General features: G+C 35.8%; 1 long non-coding RNA gene across 1 annotated transcript; it reads left to right on the top strand.

Annotated features, from left to right (window-relative positions):
• The first annotated feature begins 1906 nt into the window (after positions 1–1906).
• Positions 1907–2486, top strand: LOC128281850 (uncharacterized). The gene is made up of 2 exons (XR_008272126.1): positions 1907–2093; positions 2193–2486. It is a non-coding gene; the product is annotated as an uncharacterized LOC128281850 (long non-coding RNA).
• The last annotated feature ends 15411 nt before the right edge of the window (positions 2487–17897 follow it).

Genomic DNA, 17897 nt, shown 5'->3' with positions numbered 1-17897 from the left:
GTCATTTTCATTATAGTCAAAAAATTTGAGTTATATTGTAACACCCTCATCCGACCCAATCACCAAATCCGGTGCGGGCATCACAACAGAACCGTATTAATGTTTATACTATGACAATATATTCACCCCCATGGCAGAGTTCCTAAGGGTGCTCCCTTCCTATGCCCTTGATTCTACTTAAATGAATCTTCGATTCCAAATGATCTGGCTTGGTCCCTCCTCGAGTCCGTTATTCTGTATATCCTGCAATCACAAAACAACCATTGTAAGTTCAGATGAACTTAGTTTCATCATTACACGAAACGTACCCCACCTTGTCGAGATTCAATTAAATAATAATAATACAACAACTCCCTGCTCGTTTGTGATGTTTCTCTTAAATCACTATAGTGGACTTTTCCTATTCCCGACACTATCAACTGGCAGATAGATCGTTGAGCGATTTCCTTCCAGCCATTCTCTCTATAACAGCCTGTTTTCAGTGAAATTGGAACAGTAGTTTCGGGACCAAAAATCTAAGGTCAAAAAATTTATTTTATTATTATTTTATTTCCTACAGTATGATAGTATTACCATATAAAAATTTCGTTAAGAAATTTTACCGTTTACATGTTCAATTTGATAAAAATGACTAAATCGCTTAAAATGCAAAAGTTTAGTTTTAGTAGCTAAAGGTATTAAATAGTTATAGAACCTTAAAGTAAAAGTCCTTATATGGTAATTATACCACTATTGGAGTTAGTGGAATGTGATGGCTTGGTATAAGTGAAATTATGAATATTTTAAGGTTAAATTAGTAAATAGGTTATTAACGCTAAATTAAATAAAACCAAAAATTTTCTCATCTTCTCCAATGTGTTCTTCACCGAAAATTGAAGTAGAAAACAAGCTATTTAGGGTTCTTCCATTTGGTTGCATAAAATCTTAGCATGTAAGTGAATTTTCATCCCGTTTTTAATTATTTTTATGCTTTTGGGATCATTGTAGCTTAATCTAGCTAGTTCGACGACTTATTTGCGAAACCGTTTAAGGATTTGAGTTTTTCCATGAATTAATATTGGTTTATTTTGTTGTTTGATGGTATAAAATGGATAGTTGTTGACAGATAAACAACTTTTGTTAAGTGATTTTTGGTAAAAATATCAAATAGGGATTAAATTGAAAAATAGGAATTATACATGGTAAATTTGTGAAATAAATGAAATACATTGTTTTCTAAGGATCTATATGAAATTCGGCTATAGTGGGTTAAGCATGAATTGTATAAATTTTCATTTTATGAGCTAGGGACTAAATTGTAAAGAATTTAAAAGTATAGGGGCAAAATTATAATTTTCCAAAAATATGTTTTGGATTAAATTAAATGAATTATATGATAAATTGAATTAAATTTATCTGTATAGATCCAATTAGACCCTGTACGGAGTTAGATTGTGGCAAAGAGAAAGTCTCAGATTAATCACCTATGTATATACGTATACTCGTCAAGGTAAGTTTGTGTAGTTAAATTGTGTTTATATGTTTTTAATTGTAATATATAGATGTTATGATTTGTCATATATAATTATCGAGAGCATATCCAATGACATACGATGATTATCGAGTCCCGTTTGAACTTTAGGAATCCGTAGGATACAAATGACATGTTATAAGGGTTACCGATTTATAGCTCGTGAGAGCATACCGATCTCTAGCTCAAATGAGCACACTGATTCTCAGCTCATATGTGTATACATGTACATGAATTGACGAATTACAGTTATATAAGCTAGCACACTATGTGTAAGCTATCCCGGGTATCCAATGGTACTCTAAACGGTTCAACGGGCAGTGTTCTAATACGAAATGATATGAGTTCAATACGAACTATTACAGGTATACATATGAAATACATGGAAATAATGCTACATGATATATAGATATATAAAATGGATGATACATGTATATGGAATTTGATTAATTGTTGAGCTCATCTATGATTATTGGTTCATATATGTATTTACATGGCTAATATGGTTGGTGTATATATGCTTAGGCATTTGCCCAAAATGTGTTGGGATATGCCTTGTACTTACCTATTACTTGATTAAAAGGTAAGTTAAATTCTAAGCTATACGAACTTAGTTAAATTCTAAGCTATACGAACTTACTAAGCTTAAATGCTTACTCTATATTATTTTCGTGTTTTATAGTGAATTAGAAGCTCATTTGGGTTGGAAGATTGTCGAAGCTCTATCACACTATCCATCGGCTCTTTTAGTATATTTCGGATGTTTAATTTTGGTTATAATGGCATGTATAGGTAGTTTTGGCTAATGTTGGCCTATATGTTTTGTTGTAAATATGACCATTTGATTTAGCTTATGTTGGCATATTTTGGGATGTACAAAAGTAGCATTAATATGGTTGATGTGTTGCTTATTTTGTGTTTGAATTATGGAAGTTGAGATTATGGTTTGAATATGCATATTGTATAAGTTTTGTAATTTTGTTGGAATTGTTGTGAAATGGCACTTTGGTTGAATGGCATGATTAGTACCATTTGGTATGTTTTGATAAGTAAGTTCCATATTGTATTAAGGCAAACTTGTCTATAAGTTAGTTGAGTAATTGGCCATATTGAATACATAGTTATACATGTTTTTATATTCACCCCCATGGCAGAGTTCCTAAGGGTGCTCCCTTCCTATGTGCTTGACTTTACTTAAATGAATCTTCGATTCCAAATAATCTAGCTTGGTCCTTTCTCGAGTCCCTTATTATGTATATCTTGCAATCGCAAAACAACCATTGTAAGTTCAGATGAACACGAAATGTACCTCGCCTTGTCGGGATTCAATTAAATAATAATACAACAACTCCCTACTTATTTGCAACATTTCTCTTAGATCGTTGTAGTAGACTTTTCCTATTCCCGACACTATCCACTAGCAGATAGATCATTGAGCAATTTCCTTTTGGCCATTCTTTCAGCATTCTTTCAACCTTAACAGTTTCTCTGTATGTCTTACCATCTCTGCGGACTCTATCCTTTCTTTTACTTAAATTCTTTCTTCCTATTATCCTCAAAGTGGATTTCTTCTTCCCACCATCATGCCCTATTAGTGCAGTCCTCCGACCTACCTCCTAAAGACCATTGAGTTATTTCCTTTAGCAATCATTCCCAATTTGAATAGTCCATGGAGGACTCTTGCTATTACCCTAGTCCTGATGGGCTCGTTGTCGTCCCATCCTTTGGGATTACCTAGAAGATTTCTTGCCACTCTAATGGATTTAGTCCCACTTACAACAAATATTGGTTGGATTACTTCTTTGTAATCCACCTTGTCCGAGGTACCATGTTCATAATTGTGATATACTCATCTGTTGTGGACCATTTTGGCCTTCAGAATCAGTCAACTACCACTAGAGGCCTTATTGGTTCATAGTTTCTTTCTCATCCAGCATCTTCGCCTAACTAGCCATTTGGTTAATACTTCCTTAATGGTTTCCCCTTAAAGTGGAATAGTCCTAATAGACATTTTGTCATTCAATGTATCCTTCTTTGTTGATAGGTTCTAACTCACCTCTCGTTTCTTTATGAACTAACTGAAATATGTATGACAAACCACTAGCTGTTAGGGTTTTTCAAAAATGCCCAGGACGTTCCATAATGGAGGATCCTTATCTATGATCCTTGGTTATACCAACTTTAGTTTGCCTTTACACCAAGCACCGCTAGTGCGTCAACTCCCGAAAACAACTCCCAAAACTTGACTGGCTGTAAATGTCACAGCAATAATGTGCAAGCATACACTGTCGATGCAAGTATAGTAGACAGATGTGAGTCTGTCGGATATCAATCCCATAAGGATGGTTGTCTTTTGTCTATTAATGTCAGTGCAATAACTAGATAGAAACGAGATAAATTGTGAGGATAGTTGTCGAAGCAATAACTCAAAAAAAATAAGATAAAAGTATGCTATGGATAAACTGGGATCCCCAACATGAATCTTCAGCAGTATACTAAATACTTACAAGGTATAAAAGATAGGTGATTGTCGACACAATAAAATTTAATCTATATCTTACCAAATGCCACTATTTTATCTAATCTGGGACTTAACCATGGACATTAACCTCACCTTTCGATAATGGCAATATGGCACTATTAAGAACAAGTGGACTAAATTCCTTTAGTCCTTACTCAACTTCCACTGAAATACTTATTAACTCCAACTGCCACTGTACCTTTCAGTGTTAGTGACTAGAATAACACTTCTGTGTTTAGAACATTCAAACCACCAAGATTAAACAATAAAAATAAGATTTATAAGATAGCATTTAACAAATCATTCATTGTACTTCTATAGAGTAGAAAACATAGAGTAATCACCAGCGTTTTCAAAGAAATGAGAAAAAACTGAATTAGAATACTATTCCTAGGCTATTCGATTGAATCTCTCCATTTCCCATTGTCCTGCACTTAGATCTCCTTGTCAGGAGTGGATCTGCATCAGTCTTCACGTTGGCTCAAGCAAAGGAGGCTCAAGTTGTCATGGCCGCAAGCTTCAAAATAAGGTAAGAGAATGGTGCTCCAACAAAAAATCTTCCCCTCATTCTTCTCATGTTATCCTTTTATGTTTTCTTCAACAATACAAGTGTCCTTCCCTCAGGATTCTTCTATCCTTATTCATACAGGGTAGTTACACCGGACTGGACAGCTCACGCCTGGTTGGATCTTATTAGACAGTTGTCAACTGGGGCGAAAATTCTAGACACAATCTGGAATTAACTCATGTAGTGACATTAATGCAATAAGATAACATAATTAAGGATAAAATAGGCTAGGATTCACTGAGTTATAAAATGCAATTTACAAAACTGAACATGTTAAAATGTATGCTAAGGGTAACTAAATAGGAACAAATTAACCAATAAGTAAGGGTAAAACATATGTTATTTCTAGTACAATCACAACCTATATGCTCTACTGGCTTTTACAACTGCTTTTGTAGTAGTCTTTTCCCTCTTTATATTTCCGCTTCTATTGGCGGATTCCTTGGACCCGATGGCTATCTAATGTATGCCCATACATCCATTTTCCTTAATACGGGTTGTCCCATGATTTCTCTTTTTATTTTTCACCCATTTGTCATCCCAGTGGACTCTCTATGCTGCCATAGTTGATCCATGGTCTTACAAAGTATACCCGTTCCAAGTTTAAGGTCTTGGTGGACTCCATTAGTTTCCATAGTCTAATTATGGTCCTTCACATCTATAACCTCCCAAATCATGCCTAGACATTATAGCTAGATTGAGAAGGCTACATTAGCCACCGAAATGGCTAAGCTAACTTACGTTACTTTTTAAGACTTTAAATTAACTCATTTTAGAGGAAACTATAGTTGTACTTTGAGTTAGCTTAAAAGCATTCATTCATTAGGCCGTGTATGCTTAGGATTCATTTTATTGTTGATAGTTTTGTTTTAGAAAAACTTTTTGCTTGTCACTCTTCTTTAAAAAAAAAACTCAAAGTTAAACTAATGCAGCGGAAAAATCATTTTTCAAGTCATTTTAGAAAATTAGTTTCCTTATCGATTTGTTTTTCAAAAATAGTTCCTTTGCAATGTAATGGAAGCTAGGGAACAATATAAAATTTTACTTAAGCCTGATATCATGCATTATTCGGTTATTATACTTGAGTAATACATGCATGCAAAAATCCCCAAAAGAAAAGTTACCAAGCCACAGACCATAAATAATTAAAAATTACAAGCCAAAACCAATAAAGACTTAATAATACTTAATTACAATAATAATAATCCAAGGTCCAAGTTGATTCTCTGAATGCCAAGTTTGGTCATAATTTTGAGGTTTACCTAAAAAAGTTAAACACTATTGGGGGTGAGCTTATGAAGAGCTCAGTATGAGTCTAATAATTATTTAAACCAGTAAAAACATCAAATACAGTGAAACATATTAGCATCAATACAAGCAAACAGAACCATTATAGGAATTTCATGTCATTACATAGCCATTACCAAATTGATGTCAAATGGTGTATTAGCATAGGTCATCATTCATTCGAGTAACAATCATTAATTTCGGTACCATTCAATAAACAAAATACAATGCGTTGCATAAATGAATAACATTTGAATATATCGTGCACATGATGTAATGCAAAAAGGTTCCCAACCATACCATCTACTACACACCACGAGATCCCTAGAACCCGTCTGCCAAACTCCAAAACATTATGAGCATAGCTCGATGTGGTAAAACCACTGAATAATCAATAATGCAAAAAATCTGCCAGATATCAAATAGTACGATACAATCGCCAATAACATATAATATGGGATAAAATTGCCAATCCCTTTGGTACTTCAGGTGCAGTGCACTAACTATGAATAATATAGACTTAATATGTTGCTAGTACTCCATGGCACTCCTCCGTTGATCGCGTGTTTTCGTGATAGGTTTTAAATATTTATAATTAATCATTCTTGAAACTAACTATTATCGCTATGTAGGCAAGTGTACCTATCGAACAGTAGTATAGTTTTAGCAAGACCAGATTGTCGAACCAAATGAACTAAAAGTTCTAGTAATAACTGTCTTTTTATTATCTAACCTAAGAATGAAGAGGTTTTTGTTTTAACTAACTAATTATCTAAACTAAGAATTCACAGAGAATAGAATTGGGGAATTGCTTTTGGGAAAATCAATTGAATTAAGACAATACCTAAGGAAAAATCCACTTAGACTTGTTATTTTGGCTCCGAATCGGACGATTTATTCATTCAACTTGTTCCGTAGAGATCCCTAAGTTATGTTATTATCTTTGTTCAAGACTAATAACGTCTAATCCCTAAATTGAATAATTGAGACCTTTCTCTAATTAACACCCTAGGGTTGCATTAACTCGATCTATGGATCCCCTTATTAGGTTTCACCCTAATCTTGCAAAATCTTGTCACCCTATGTCTAGGCGCATAAACAACTCCGCTTAATTATGACAAATGTACTCTTAGACAGGGTCTATTCCTCCTCTGAATAAGAGCTTATCTTGAATCAGTATCCTGGGATATCAACACAAGAATTAAGAACACATAATTAAGAACAAGTTAAATATTTATCATACAATTTAGAAAATAATAACAAGATTCATCTTAGGTTTCATTCCCCTTAGGTATTTAGGGGTTTTAGTTCATAACTAAATAAGAAAACATCTCATAATAATAAAGAATACAAAACATAAAGAAAACCCAAAACTCCTGATGGGAAATTGAGGAGAGATCTTCAGTCTTGATGGTGAATCCAGCTTCTGAGATGGATCAATCGGCTTCTTTGGAGTAATTCCTTTCTCCCTATTCTGTGTCTCCTTTTCTTCCTCCTCTAGGGTGTATTTATAGGCTTTGGAATGCCTAAGAGCCCTCAAAATTAGCCTTTTCTGAATTGGACTCAACTTGAGCTCGGCAGGGACACGCCCGTGTAACAAACCCATGTGCGATTACTTCAGGCCGTGCTCGAGCCTGCCACATTGACACGGCCGTGTGGTCTGCCCATGTGAGGAGGTCCAGGTCATGTTGATTTCGTACTTTGGCTCATTTTCTCCATTTTTGGCCCGTTTCTCGTTCCTTTCACTCTCCTATGCTCTCCTAAGTATAAAGCATGAAATTAAAGCATTAAGAGCATCGAATTCACCAATTCTAATAGGAAATCATCCATAAAATGTGTTAAACATGGGGTAAAAATATGTATAAATTACGGTTTATCAAATACCCCCACACTTAAGCATTTGCTTGTCCTCAAGCAAAATTCTCAACTCATAATCAAAATAAATTCTTCTCAACTTATAATTTCTATTGATACTATCTCAAAATAATCCATAGGTAATCATACATTGAAAATTCAACTAAAAGAACATAAAAGTTTCAAACATTCCAAGTTGAGCATTTAATCATGCAAACATACGTGTCTCCCATCATATAAGTAATTACCTTTGATTCAGAATATCAAAAAGTTTCACATCCTCACTAAAGATTCACTCAAATCAATTGAGGTGTTTAAGAACAATAAATGAAGCACTCAATAGTCAATAATGAAAAGTCATTACCATAGGCTTGCATGAAAATCAAATCTCCACCACTATAATTTAAGATGATATATCAATCAAAAGGTCTTTAGAGGGTTGTAATGAGGCTTGATTAGGGGGTGTGGTCACAAGCTGAAAGAAAAGGTTAGAATCGAGATTGAGTTGAAAAATTACTTAACTAGAAAAATAGCTAGTCATCAATTGCGTACAATAGAGCTTTTCTCAAACCATAGAATTTAAATACTGAAGCTTACAAACAGAAGATCACTACTAATATGTATACATGTTTTTTTTTTTTAAAAAAACAAGTTAAATAACATAGACTAACTATTAAGAACAAGACATAGCTAAGCAATTTATTCAACTCAAATCTCGACAAAAATAGAGATTAATTTAGGGGATTTCAACAATAATGGGTTAAGGGTTAATATTAATGGTAATACAAGAAATGGCTTGTTAGGCTCAAGGGGGTTTACTAGGGGTTAATCGTGGAGGTAGGCTTTTCATGGCATGAGTGGGTTAATCCTAAGTGCCTTAATCATTTTGACATATCAAATCAAATGGTGTGGTCTTGACATGCATAATCAAGCTAGTTCTAGAATAACAGTTCAATACTGACGCACTCAAAGCAATAATAAAAGTGAGCATGAAAGAATTAATAGATGCTCAAAAGGCTCAAAAATCTCACAAAAATTATGTCTTTTTGATGTTTAAAACTTGTGAATTCCAACTCAAAGTAATACCTAAACTTTGGGGGAACAACTTAAGATTTTAAATTCTTAAAAATCATCTTATGATGCTTGATTCTCTAATATCTTGAGGTTTAAACAATCAATGCATAAATGCCTATGTTTTAATTCAAGATATATCAATCAATGTCATAAATCAATCAAAATTTATGCTAAATACAATATGAGAGCTTTTCAAGAGAACAAGGAAGTCATTCAGGGATTTTTCTGATAATGAAATAAATACCCCCCACACTTAAGATGTACATTACCTTTAATATACAAAGATAGATATTAGAATATAAAAAATAAGATAAGGAGAGAAGTGAAACTTCCTGTATGATGAATTCCTCGAACTGGAGTTTTAGAGAGTAATTAGTGCGAGAGTGGAAGAGGATAGTCTGACGGTGGTAGAGGTTCATTAGTCCATAAGTCCTGCACCAAAAGAATATTATATCTAGTGGTAGCTATGGTCGTGGTCGATCAGGACATGGTAGCCACGGAGAACCTTTCCCGGTGGAGTTTTTAGTTCTTATGCTATGATGAGCTTAAGAGCTTTATATAACTGTGATAAAATCAGGAACTTTTTAGGGGATATTAGGAAAAATAATTACTCATAAAGAAATAACCGAAATTGATAATTAAAAATAAAATTCTAAAATCTAATAAAAATTAAAAATAGTTTTAATAAAAATTAAAAGCATAAAATAATAAATAATTTTTTTTAAACATCTTTATCGCTGGATGGTTCGCGAGGTGGGACTGGCGATGAGATGTGGAGGTGCTGACAAATCTGCTGTAGAGTAGCATCAATGTTGTCAAATCGTTGAAAACACTACTGCTCCAATCGAGTGAGGCGCTCAGAGATGTCAGCATATGAAGCCGCCGCATGAACTGGACGAGAGGGTGGTAGTTGCTGAGTCGGTGGGTCCCCATTCTGTGAAGGGACATCATCAGGAATGTCCTCGTAGGCTTCCTCCTCGGTAGATTGGGTGAGACGATATTGAGGAGGGTAGGTTCCTTAGAACTTTTCGATCATCCTCATGCTAAGCATGCTCGAGATGTCTTGTGGAGACATTTGGCCAATGAGGGTTAAAGATGATTCTTGGGCTGAGGTGCTGAGGAGCCCAAAGTGTCGAGCCAACCGAGTAACATAGGGGCCAATGGAGATGACCCCCTTCTTGTGCCGCTCTGTCTGGTGCTGAATCGCGAGGGCGATGAAATAGGCAAGGTCAATGATGTGCCCATGCGACATACAACATAAAAAGTAGGAGTTGTGAGTGTTGACGATGCCAGTGCTATCTCGCCGTCCTGTAATCGTGTGAGCCAAAATTGCGTGTAGGTACCTCAGAGAGGGAGGGAGAGCCGTTGCCTTGGAGTAGCTAGGATTGTAGGTGGCCCCACCTGGTACTAGTGCGTCCCAGCACCGTGAAAGAAAATGATGGATGTGGCGGTTGAGAGTATGTAAGTCATTATCCTCATTGAATTCCTCCGTATATAAACCCAGCGCCGTACCGAATTTTGGGAAGCTGAGCTGGCGGACTAACCTGTCTAGGCAAATCTGGACTGTGCCAAGATCATCGTAGTTCGTCATTACGGTCTGAAGATGGAACGTTGAGCATAGTTCCATCGTGATCTCGAGGTATGTTGGCTCAATGATCCTAAAGAAAAGCTCCTAAGGGTCGGTGGTTAGGAGGGCCCGAATCACATTAGCCAACTAAACTTGTTCTACGGCAGCCCAGTCAATGTACCGGCCCACAATTAAAGGTCGGGCCCGAAGGATTTGGAAAAGTACTTCTTGGGGCCCTCGAGGGAACTACAGGAGAGGGTGACAAATTTTCGTGGTTGGACCTGCGGAAGATGACACTCCCTTCCTCTTCTACGAAGCAGGTACGACGGTTTTCTTTCCTTTTGAAGACGACATAGTACCTGCGATTAGAATTATCAAGTCATCTTAATGAGTGGTTAAAGTAAAATAAAGAAAATTTCTAAATAAAAATCAGAATTTCAGCCACAACTACTAATATTAACCAAACATAACCAACATAATTATTTTGATAGCATAATTTCGTGACATTATCATTGTAATGGCATGAGAATGGGCATAGTAATGGCATGTGTATGAAAAAGAGTGAGGCTTTCCTAACAACTCGATTTAACATGAAATGTATGATAAATAATCTAATAATGCAGAAATAATGAACAAAATGGAAATAGTAAGAGAAAAAGAAAGATTATTTTGAAAATAAACATTAAAAGTAAGTAGAATAGAGGTGAAAAGAGTAAACAAACGCTAAGGGAGAGAAATTGGGTGTAAAAAATGGAGTTGGAGGCGGCGCACGGGCGTGGTTGGGAGACCGTGTGGACTTGTAGTAGCTAGGGTTAAGCTTTTTGAATGGGGAAGAAAGTGAATAGTGCAATGTATTTATAGATTTTGGGCCATACAGCCAGGGCACACGCCTGTTTTCCCCAATTTTTGCCCATGTGTTTCGCGTTTTTCCTATTTAGACGCGTCTAAAATTCGTCCCACGCCTGTGTACTTTGGGAGTGTAGGTGCACACGACCGTGTCGCCGACTGTGTCTAGCTTCGCTCGCTTCTCCCATGCCTGTGTATGCAAGCCCCATGCCCGTGTTAATTTGACAGGTTCAACCACAGGTGCTAGACACGGGCATGTCGTACACCCGTGCTGTTTTAATAGGTTCACACACGGTTCTTCCACACAGGTGTGTCACACACCCGTGTTGTTTTGGCAGGCTCGACCATGGCCATGTCGTACGACTGTGGCATTTTATCGTAGCCCGTGTTTGGGAAAATTGTTGCCCTGTTTTCACACGGCCCTAAGCACACCCGTGTGCTTGGCCGTGTTTCTATGGAAAACCTGTATTCAAGAGCTTTGTTAGTAAGTGAGGTGTTGAAGACTAAATTTTAAAGAAGTTAATACAGTTAGTGCTCAGGTTGCCTGCCGAGAAGTGCTTATTTATAGTCTAAGCTCGACTTACCTCTCCGTTGAATGATCATGGTGGTTTGAGGAATTTATACTCCTCATTCCTGCTATCATTCTCATCAAAATAAGGTTTCAGATGGGTGTTGTTTACCTTAAAAGTGTCGAACTTGGGATGACTTACCTCGACTGTACCAAATGGGAAAATGCTAAGCACCATAAGAGGGATTTCTTAATTCGGTGGGGTAGTAACAATGTGAGCATTTGCGGTATCTAATAAGACTTTATCTCCAACCTTAAGTGGATGTGGGAAGGTGTTGAGCTTGTTCTGTCGTAGATTCAGTTTGTCGGGTGTTCTCGATTTATGCGTCTGCGATTCATCTAGCTCCTCGATTTGTAGCCTTCGATCTTTATGAATAGGTCCTTTACTATTGCTTGAGAATGGCTCATGTACTTCCTTCAACTCATTTCCTGCAAAGAATGTTGCACCATATTGTCAGTTTTAGTAGAATGGTTTAAACGATCACCTTCAATTTCCAATGTGTTGCGGGAATTACGAGCTTGAAGGGTGATTGTTTCGTCTCCCACACGGAGTGTGAGTTCACCTGTGCCAACATCAATAATTGTTTTACCAGTTGCTAAAAAGGGCCTTCCTAGAATTAAAAAAGTGTTGTTATCCTCTTCTACGTCTATAACAATGAAGTGAACAGGAAATATAAATTTATTGATTTTAACTAGCACATCTTCAATAATACCCCTAGGGAATCTTATAGTTTTATCTGCTAATTGAATGCTCATCCTAGTCTGTTTGGGTTTCCTGATACCTACTTGCTTAAACATTTTGTAAGGCATGACATTGATACTAGCGCCTAAATCAGTTAATGCATTATTAACATCTAAACTACCAATTAAGTAAGGAATCGTAAAACTCCCTGGATCATGTAATTTGTTCGGTAGCCTATTTTGAAGAATAGCTGAGCACACTGCATTTAGCTCCACATACGACGCCTCGTCCAACTTCCGTTTATTTTCTAAAAGCTCCTTTAAAAATTTCATTGCGTTTGGCATATGCGATAGAGCTTCAATAAACGGTAAGTTAATGTGTAATTTTTTTAAGAATTTAAGGAATTTACCAAATTGTTCATCTAAGCAGTTTTTCCTTGTCGCATTGGGGTATGGCACACGAGGTTTATATTCGACATTCACTGATTTGTTTTTATTATGATCTGCCTCACCTTGACCTTTGCTTACCACATTTTCTTGCCTCGGTTCTGGTTCAGGCTCAACGACTCCTTCATCATCTTGAATATTAATTGCGTTGAGCTGTTCCCTTAGGTTGGGTTCAGTATTACTTGGCAAGCTACCTTATGGTCGTTCAGAGATTAGTTTGGAAAGCTGGCCTATCTGAGTTTCGAGCCATTAGATCGACGCTTGTTGATTTTTAAGTGCTGACTCAGTGTTCTGAAAATGGGTTTCTGACAGCGAGATAAACTTTGTGAGCATCTCTTCAAGGTTCGGTTTCTTTTCCTATTGATTGGGTGGCTGTTGGTAGCCTGGAGGTGGTCGCTGATTTCCTTGGCCTCCCCATGAGAAATTTGGGTGGTTCCTCCAACCTGTATTATAAGTGTTACTATATGGATTGTTTTGAGGTCGAGGATTATTACCCATATAATTTAATTGCTCGTTATCCATGTTGTGGCCGTAAGGTTGGTATTCTGAATGGCTTGTTCCACCTCCACTTTCGCACTACATTACTAGGTGAACCTGTGAAGAACTAAGAAAACCATCAATTTTTTTATTCAAGAGTTCTACTTGATTAGAGAGCATGATGACTGAATCGACGTTATAAATACCGGTTGTTTTCGTTGGCTTTGTCCTCATGACTTGCCACTAATAGTTATTCAGTGACATCTCCTTTATAAAATCATAAGCATCTTCAGGAGTTTTATTATTGATGGTTTCGCCAGCAGCTGCGTCAACCATTTGCCTTGTCGAAGGATTCAGGCCATTATTAAATGTCTAAACCTGTAGCCAAAGCGGTAACCCATGGAGAGGGCACCTTCTTAGTAAGTCTTTGTATCTCTCCCATGCATTGTAAAGAGTTTCTAAGTCCACCTGCACAAACGAAGAGATATCATTACGTAATTTAGCTGTTTTAGCCGGCGAAAAATATTTTAGTAAAAAATTTTTGGCCATTTGTTCCCAAGTAGTAATTGACCCTCGTGATAATGAGTTCAACCACTATTTAGCTTTGTTCCTCAACAAAAAAGGGAATAACTAAAGGTTAATGGCATCATCAGAAACACCATTAATTTTAAATGTATCGCAGGATTCCAGGAAGTTTGCTAAGTGAGCGTTGGGATCCTCATCCTGCAAACATCAAACTGAACAAATTGCTGTATCATTTGAATTGTGTTAGGTTTCAGTTCAAAAGTATTTGCAGCTATAACAGGTGCTTGATTCAGTTCCTGTTAAAAAAGGTTTAGCATAATCATACAAAGTGCATGGAGCAAGATTTTGATTAACCGCAATTGCAGGAGGTACCTGATTGTCTTGGTTTTCAGCCATCTCTTCGGTTGGGGGTTGAGTATCGTCTTCTTGCTCGTTCTCTGTGTATCTTAAGCTTCCCCTTATTTTCCTTTGGTTTCTACGAACTATTCGATCGATTTCTTCGTCAAAGAGTAGTGGTCCTGACGGGTTTCTTCTAGTTATAAACTATAAAAACCTGCCAAGAAAAAGTAAATTAATAAGTAATAATAAAAAAAATTAAATTAAATTAAATTAAATTGCAAGAAAAATAAATGGCGAAAGTAATAAAAATTGAGCATTCCTAATATCTTAGTTCTCCGGCAACGGCGCCAAAAACTTGATCATATGGTTTTGTGATAGGTTTTAAATATTTATAATCAATCGTTCTTGAAACTGACTATTATCGCGATGTAGGCAAGTGTACCTATCGAAAAGTAGTATAGTTTTATTAAAACCGGATTGTCGAACCCAAAGGAACTAAAAGTACTAGTAATGACTGTCTTTTTATTATCTAGCCTAAGAATGAAGCGGTTTTTGTTTTAACTAACTAATTATCTAAACTAATAATTCACAGAGAATAGAATTGGGGAATTGCTTTTTGGAAAATCGATTGAATTAAGACAATACCTAAGGGAAAATCCAGCTAGACTTTGCTTGTTATTCTGGCTCCGAATTGGACGATTTATTTAATAAACTTGTTCTGTAGAGATCCCTAAGTTATATTATTATCCCTATACAAGACTAATAAATTTTAATCCCTAGATTGAATAATTGAGACCTTTCTCTAATCAACACCCTAGGGATGCATTAACTCGATCTATGGATCCCCTTATTAGGTTTCACCCTAATCTAGCAAAATCTTATCACCCTATGTCTAGGCGCGCAAACAACTCCGCTTAATTATGACAAATGTACTCTCAGATAGGGTCTATTCCTCCTCTGAATAAGAGCTTATCTTTAATCAGTATCCTGGGATATCAACACAAGAATTAAGAACACATAATTAATAACAAGTTAAATATTTATCATACAATTTAGAAAATAAAAACAAGATTCGTCTTAGGTTTCATTCCCCTTAGGTATTTAGGGGTTTTAGTTCATAACTAAATAAGAAAACATCTCAGAATAATAAAGAATACAAAACATAAAGAAAAACCCAAAACTCCTGAAGGGGAAATTGAGGAGAGATCTTCAGTCTTGATGGTGAATCCGGCTTCTGAGATGGATCAATCGGCTTCCTTGGAGTAATTACTTACTCCCTATTCTGTGTCTCCTTTTCTTCCTCCTCTAAGGTGTATTTATAGGCTTTGGAATGCCTAAGAGCCCTCAAAATTAGCCTTTTCTGAATTGGACTCATCTTGGTCTCGACAGGGACATGCCCGTGTAACACACCCATGTGCGATTACTTCAAGCCGTGCTCGAGCCTGCCAAATTGCACGGCCATGTGGTCTGCTCGTTTGAGGAGGTCCAAGCCATGTTGATTTCGTACTTTGGCCCATTTTCTCCGTTTTTGGCTCGTTTCTCATTCCTTTCGCTCTCCTATGCTCTCTTAAGTATAAAACATGAAATTAAAGCATTAGGAGCATCGAATTCACAAATTCTAATAGGAAATCATCCATAAAATGCGTTAAAAATGGGGTAAAAATAGGTATTAAATTACGGTTTATCATCCGTCAAGCACAAAATCCCAACCCAATGCATATGCAATATGTTACACAATTTCATACATAATCATATTTCAATACGTTTCACATTCATTTGACATGCACAACATGTCCTCAATAATCACACACTTTCAGTAAATGGAGACAGTGTTCCAATCTTTCAATTTTCCATTGTATTGGTATCAATCAATATCGTTCAATTACACATACTTTACAAATTTTCATTGTGCATAAATAGCACCTTTTCAATACACAATATAACAAATATCTCATGCATTTAAATCATACATAAGTTTAATATCTCAACACATTATATCATTCAGTCAAACATTCTCATATCTCATAACTCAAATATGCAATTATGAACTCAATCAAACATTCATACTATCAAACTAGCAATTTTGTCAACATATCAGTCTTTTAAGGCTCAAAACATACCTAGTTTGGCCACTCACAGAATCAATAATTTGGCTATTAATCCAATCCAATCAGCAAGATAATTTATTAAATATAACATGATATTTAATATTTTCAAACAATCTTATGAGTTTTGGACCCACACCTTATTTTTTGCTTCCTCGCAGCACACGAGCGAATCTTCTAATTTTCTTTAATAATTCCTTAAACAAACCAAAACCAAAATTCAGTGTAAATTCAATCAATTTAAATTAAACCAGCCCCAAAAACCCTCTTATGAGTTCAAACCAATCGTTGAAATTATAACTATTTTATGAATCCAAACTAGTTAGATTCCTTACACAGTATCGATGCAAACCGTAGTACAATCATTCTTTGCCTTTATGGATGATTTGAGGCGTTTGGGTCAGCACCTAATTCAATAATATACTGTAAAATTAGTATCTAATTACTTATTAAATTTCTTCATTTAATCAATTCATAACTTTTACCCAACAACTATGTCGAAATAACAAACTAGATACCCTTAATTGCACTTACGCTTCACAATTTGTGGGATCCGAATGGCCAATCGATCAATAACATTTTTCCCTAATTGAAATAGGTTTAAAAGCTGATTAGGAGGTTCAAGAACTGAAGTTAGTGCTGGAAAAATATAGGCAAGAACCAAGAAACAAAACAACCCCCTTTCTTGCACATAGGCGCACGCACCACCACCCATAGTGGCCAAAATTGGGGCTGGATTTTAAAATGTTTTGAGATCTCATTAAATTCTGGAAAAATACCTTTGAAATAATTTAAAATCCCCCAAATTAAATATCTGGAAATTTATGTTTCTAATGGACAAGATTAATTAAGAAATTGAAGAGAGAAGAGACATTACCCAAGCTAGTCGAGAGAAACGACAATGGTAGTTTCTTGGCAATGTTTGGGATCGATCTTGAAGTTCAAGATTTTAGATTTGGGATTGATTTTAATTATGAAAAATTAAAGCAATATGGTGGAGAATATGTTAACAAATCTTGTGGCAGAAAGAAAAAGAAAAAAAAAAGAAAGAGATGGTAAAACTAGGTGTAGGCGACGACAATAATAGAGGAAAGGAAAAAAATTAAAATAAAAAAGAAGTAGAGGAGGAGAGGAATGACTAGAGAAATGAGGAGGAGGATTAAATGCTGATTACTAGTTAAAAATTTATATTTATACCTAGGTTAACTAGGCTTGGATGCCCTACACATTAAAACAAAGGATTTTTGTCAAAAAATTAAATTATTTGCATGGGAAGGGAATTGAATTTAGGACCTCAAAGATAAATTCACTAATTTTTAACCATCAAACCAATAACTCATTCTTAATATAATTTGAAATATTTATTTTAAAAAACAAGGCATGTCACATACTAGGGTTTAAGGCAAAAATTGCAAAATAATAAAAATGATGCAAGAGAAGGGATTTGAACTTGGGTTTCAAGAAATGTTACACTAACACTTAACCAACAAACCAATACCTCATTTATTTCCTAAAAATTCATAGATAA

This window comes from Gossypium arboreum, chromosome 10 (genome assembly GCF_025698485.1).
Source record: "Gossypium arboreum isolate Shixiya-1 chromosome 10, ASM2569848v2, whole genome shotgun sequence".
Classification (NCBI taxonomy): Eukaryota; Viridiplantae; Streptophyta; class Magnoliopsida; order Malvales; family Malvaceae; genus Gossypium; species Gossypium arboreum.
The sequence above is the reverse complement of the archived record's forward strand: the minus strand, read 5'-3'. Positions and strand labels throughout refer to the sequence as shown.